Consider the following 5,750-nt stretch of genomic DNA (forward strand, 5'->3'; position numbering starts at 1 on the left):
CTATGCTCAGACAGGCATAGCCCCAGAAGGAACCCAGGGCCGCAAGTGCATTTGAAGTGTCAATGATCAATGTGTCCTGCAATTCACATTAATTCTCGCAGCTAGCTGCATTCTTCATCGACACATGAGCCAAGTGATCCACCGCTAAGAGTCATAGGAGTTTTGATCATTCAGGGGGCCAACCCCCGGAGAGGCGCCCCACTGGCACAGCACATTCCCCTGAAGGGGTGCCTCTGGCTGGCCAGTCAGACACAAGTGAGACCAGACTCAGAGAAGGTCAGAAAGGTTGGACAACGGGGCATCCGGCCACCGCCCCCCATGCGAGGGGCGGAGCTCAGACAACCCCACAGGAGCCCAGGGGGTTCCCAACTGCCCCACCCACAGCGAGGGACGTGGGGCATACCCACACGCATGGCCTGACGGGGCCACCGGGTAGCCCCATCCCAAAGGCCACGCAAAGACCTTGGCCTGGTGTACCAACCCCAGCCCCGGGGATTGGGCAGCGGAGTCTTGGGAGAAGGGAACCTTCCTCCCCATGGTCCTGACCGCCCCGACCCAAGGCGGACAGACGGCCCCCAAAGGGTCTTTAACCCTCCGCACCAGGACGCGCTAGGTACCTGGACAGGGAGTGGGGGACAGGCGAGGCAGGAGGGGGGGACACGAGACCGCAGGCCACCCTGCCTGGATGCAGATCCCGTCCGCGGCCAACCCCGCAGGGTACGGAAACCCCGGTGCTGCTGGCCCATGATGGAGGAGGCACCCACACCCTGTCGGGCGCCAGCACCACCGGGCCAGACTGGACCCCTCTTCCCTTCCCACGCACCCTGAAGCTCTCTTTGGCCCATACCCGCATCCCTCCCCTCACCTGCGAACCCAGGCCCCCTTCACCAAAGAGGGCGAGGGGCTGCAGAGGGAAGTGGGGAACGGGCAGGTAGGGCGCATGAGGCATGGGGGAAGAGAGCAGCAGGGGCGGGGAAGGCGAGGAGCCGAACCCAGGCCCAAGGCCTGGGCGGGGGGGGGGGGGGGGGGCTGGAGGGGAGAGACAGGGAGCCGGGGAAGGGCAGGCTCAGAGCAGACAACGTCCGACGGTCGGACCAAGAAGAGAACCCTCCAGGGCAGGCGGTGGGAGGCGGCCGGAGGGGGGGCGCCCCCCGTGAGCCGAGGCTCTGAGGCCCCCAGGGGTGGGGGGACAGACCGGAACCACCACTGGAAGGTGCCACGGGGCCCGCCCCCGCGCCGCGCATCCCGAGAGGCGCCAAGGGCTCCGTGCAGGCACTGCGACCTGGAAGGACCAGCGCCAAGGGCAAAGGCAGCTGCTCAGAGGCCTGGGTGTGCCCCTCCCCAAGCCCTCCACCCGCCCTCAGCGAGGAAGGCGGGGCGCGCGGGAGGGCCTAGAACAGGGACAAGGCATGCCAAGGGGCGCGGCAGGAGCAACCGGCACCAGCCCCGCACAGGGAAGACTGGCAGGGGAGCCCAGAGGGGACATGCCTGGGGGGGGGGTAAAGGCGCTGCACCACCCCACCCTCCCTCTGGACGACCGCCGCTGTTCCGCAGCCGAGGCCGCTGTCGAGGGGCTCCCACAATGGGCCTCTGGGCGCCTCCTTCCCCCTGTTCCTTAGTGCCCTTTATCCCCTGCATGTGTGCACTTTCTCTCTTGTCCCTTGTGACCAGAGGGCTGACATTGCACTGGCCCGCCCATCCCGCAGGGGTGAGGTGTTCTCAAGCTGACAGGCCCAACAGGCTGGCCGCCGCTGCGATCTCTTTAATGATCCTTCCGCAGGTTCACCTATGGAAACTTTGTTAGGACTTTTACTTCCTCTAGATAAAGTCCGACCATCTTCTCAGCGCTCTGCCAGGGCCTTGGGCCGACCCCAACAGGGCCGATCCAATCAGTGGTAGCGACGACAGTGTGTACAAAGGGCAGGTACTTAATCAACGCAAGCTTATGACCCGAACTTACTGGGAATTCCTTGTTCATGGAGAAAAATTGCAATCCCCAATCCCCATCACTAATGGGGTTCAACGGGTTACCCGCGCCTGCCGGCGTAGGGTAGGCACATGCTGAGCCAGTCAGTGCAGCGCACGTGCAGCCCCAGACATCTAAGGGCATCACAGACCTGTTATTGCTCAATCTCGGGTGGCTGAATGCCACTTGTCCCTCTAAGAAGCTGGGGGATGCTGACCGCTCACATAACTAGTTAGCATGCCAGAGTCTCGTTCGTTATCAGAATTAACCAGACAAATCACTCCACCAACTAAGACCGGCCTTGCACCACCACCCACAGAATCAAGAAAGAGCTATCTGTCAATCCTGTCCATGTCCAGGCCGGATGAGGTTTCCCGTGTTGAGTCAAATTAAGCCGCAGGCTCCACTCCTGGTGGTGCCCTTCTGTCAATCCCTTTAAGTTTCAGCTTTGCAACCATACTCCCCCCAGAACCCAAAGACTTTGGTTTCCTGGAAGCTGCCCAGTGGGTCATGGGAATAACGCTGCTGCATCACCAGTCAGCATCGTTCATGGTTGGAACTACGACGGTATCTGATCGTCTTAGAACCTCCGACTTTCGTTCCTGATTAATGAAAACATTCTTGGCAAATGCTTTCGCTCTGGTCCGTCTTGCGCCGGTCCAAGAATTTCACCTCTAGCGGCGCAATACTAATGCCCCCGGCCATCCCTCTTAATCATGGCCTCAGTTCTGAAAACCAACAAAATAGAACCATAGACCTATTCCATTATTCCTAGCTGTGGTATCCAGGTGGCTCGGGCCTGCTTTGAACACTCTAATTTTTTTCAAAGTAAATGCTTCAGGCCCCATGGGACACTCAGCTAAGAGCATTGAGGGGGCGCCAAGAGTCAAGGGGCGGGGACAGGCGGTGGCTCATCTTGAGGCTGAATGCCCGCCCGCTCCCAAGATCCAACTATGAGCTTTTTAACTGCAGCAACTTTAATATACGCTATTGGAGCTGAAATTACCATGGCTGCTGGCACCAGACTTGCCCTCCAATGGATCCTCATTAAAGGATTTAAAGTGGACTCATTCCAATTACAGGGCCTCAAAAGAGTCCTGTGTTATTTTTTGTCACTACCTTCCTGGGTCGGGAGTGGGTAATTTGCACGCCTGCTGCCTTCCTTGGATGTGGTAGCCGTTTCTCAGGCTCTCTTTCCGGAATCCAACCCTGATTCCCCGTCACCCGTGGTCACCATGGTAGGCATGGCGACTACCATAGAAAGTTGATAGGGCAGAGGTTCGAATGGGTCATCGCCGCCAAGGGGGCGCGTGCGATTGGCCTGAAGTTATCTAGAGTCACCAAAGCCGCCGGCGCCAGCCCCCCTGCTGGGGCCAGGGGGAGGCTGACTGGGTTGTTTTTGATCTGATAAATGCACGCATACCCCCGCAAGGGGGGTCAGCGCCCATCGGCATGTATTAGCTCTAGAATTACCACAGTTATCCAAGTAGGAGAGGAGCGAGCAACCAAAGGAACCATAACTGATTTATTGAGCCATTCACAGTTTCACTGTACCAGCCGTGCGTACTTAGACATGCATGGCTTAATCTTTGAGACAAGCATATGCTACTGGCAGGATCAACCAGATAGGAGCGCGGTGAGCCAGAGACACAACATCCCCTCTCCCCCCCAGGAGGGGCACTGCGCAAGGTCTCCAGGTGGGCCAGACATGCCGAGCGCGGGGGGGGGCACACGCCTCGGCGGGGGCAGCAGCGGCAAACACCCCCCAGCGCATGGGCCCATGGAGGTTAGGGAGTGGGAAAATGCTCCCCACTCGCCACGGACTACCCCCACCCGCAACTGCAAGCAGGGCTGACTGGCCGGGCCCGCCACCGCGGAGGAGAGCAAACCAGCGGCGGTGCCTTGGAGAGGCGAGTGATGCTCCAACCCCCTCCCACAAACCCGGGCGGCCCTGAGGGCGGCACGCAGGGTGGGGCCTGGGCACCGGTCAGCCACGCTGGGGCCAGGGCGGGTGGGCACGCGCTCCCGTGGGGCGAGGGGAGCCGGGTCGTAGCCCGACCCCACCACCACCACCAGGGGAGGCAGTGCATGGCCACAACGGCCACGGCGGACGGCCGGGACCCGACCCACGCCCTGAAACACGCGCCGGAACAGGGGGGCGCATGACATAGGGGCAGGAGGAACGGTCCCTTGCCTGCACGCGACACCACCACCGCCGCCGGGCTGTCAGTGGCAGCAGACACGGATGGGAGGCTGCCACAGGCCTGAGACGTGCCCGTGCACTGGGGCGCAGCACCGAGTCGGCAGGCGGACGGGGTAGACCACGAGACAACAGCTCGGCGGCAGGGGGCTTAGGCGCCAGAAACCAGAGCCCTTAGCCCGGGGACGACCCCCCCAGCCCAGAGCCGCTAGAGGCCTGGGGAGGGGGACAACACCCAACAGCTTCGAGGTCCGTTTCAGTCCCGAGGGAATGGATCGAGAGCACAGTGCACCTTCAAGCTGTCCAGGCAAGCCGGGGACAAGGTAGGGGGGAAAGGTCTGCGGCAATGGGGAGTGGGCGCACAGCGGGCGATGGCCAACAGCGCGTGGGGAACGGTTCCAGGGGTAAGGGCGCACCAACGATGGCGCGAGCCAGGCTGCCAGGTAAACGTGCATGGGATCCCACCCGCACCAGCACAAGAGAGGTCCCGCGATGCCCGGGGACACCGGCCGACCTCAACACCCTTGGCACAACTTACCGCCCCCGTGAACTGGGCCCCAACAGGGAGGGCGGCTCACCCCGCACAAAGCCAAAAGCCGCAAGTGAGAGTGTCTGCTGCATCAGATGGACCCCACACCCACGGGCACCCTGAGGCGAGAACCATGGGAAAGTGGAGTCTATCTGGAGCCCACAAACCCCCCTAGCACCCTCTCCCCACACCCCCCACAAGAGCGGGTGGCAGAGGAGGAGCAAGGGATCCGCAGGCAGAGCGAGAAGAGGGGTCCCATTTGCCATGAATGTCCATCCCTCGTCTGACGCAGCTTAGACCCGGCCTGGGAGAATGTGACATCACCACATTGATCAGCAAAAACGTGCCCAAGGAGGAACCTGAGGGGGGAAACGACTGGCAAGGACAACCGACCAGAGGGACTTGCTATCAGCCTCCCTGGCACCCCTCAAGCCTAGGGCAAAAGCAGCCAGGCAACCCAAGAAGAATGCCTGACACGTGGCATGGAGCCTTGTGGAACAGAACGAGGGTTACCACAGCCGCAGCCGGGCGCCCACAGCGTGGAGTGAAGGTGGTAAAGGACCTACGCCACCTGCCCATGCCACCCTCGGGTGCTGGAGACCAGAGGTGGCACCACAGCCCAGGACCAGCTGGGGGCACAAGAGCCAGTGCACAGGCCTATGGGGATGGCTCAAACGAGCGAGGGCCAGCTGGATTTGGCACCATGGCCAAGCCCAGAGCCCCACACGCACCCAGAGGCCCACATTGCTATGGCGAGTCACTCAAACAGCATGTCAGCACCTACCTGGCAACAAAAAGTGCTCCTTTCAGGTGACAAAATAGCTACGCCATCTGGCGGGGCCTAGCCACGGGTCACTGGGACCTCGTGGAACCGTGGCCCAGCCACTGGCCCCAAACACTGCTCCATTACCCTGCAAAGAGGGGGGAACCCCATGGAACCCACAGGGTCATCTGGTCGACCCCCCGAAGCGTGGGGGAGCTGGCAGCTGGACTGACCATGGGCTCGAGGGAAGTGGAGCTCCTCCCCTGGTCCGCCTGTTGTCCCCAGGTCGGGA

The 5,750-nt window shown here is 61.6% G+C and overlaps 1 non-coding gene across 1 annotated transcript; it reads right to left on the reverse strand.

The window, feature by feature from the left end:
- Positions 1-153, reverse strand: LOC123935953. Its single transcript, XR_006817039.1, has one exon. It is a non-coding gene; the product is annotated as a 5.8S ribosomal RNA (ribosomal RNA).
- Between the last annotated feature and the right edge of the window lie 5,597 nt (positions 154-5,750).

The sequence above is a fragment of the Meles meles genome, chromosome Y (assembly GCF_922984935.1).
Source record: "Meles meles chromosome Y, mMelMel3.1 paternal haplotype, whole genome shotgun sequence".
Taxonomy (NCBI): Eukaryota; Metazoa; Chordata; class Mammalia; order Carnivora; family Mustelidae; genus Meles; species Meles meles.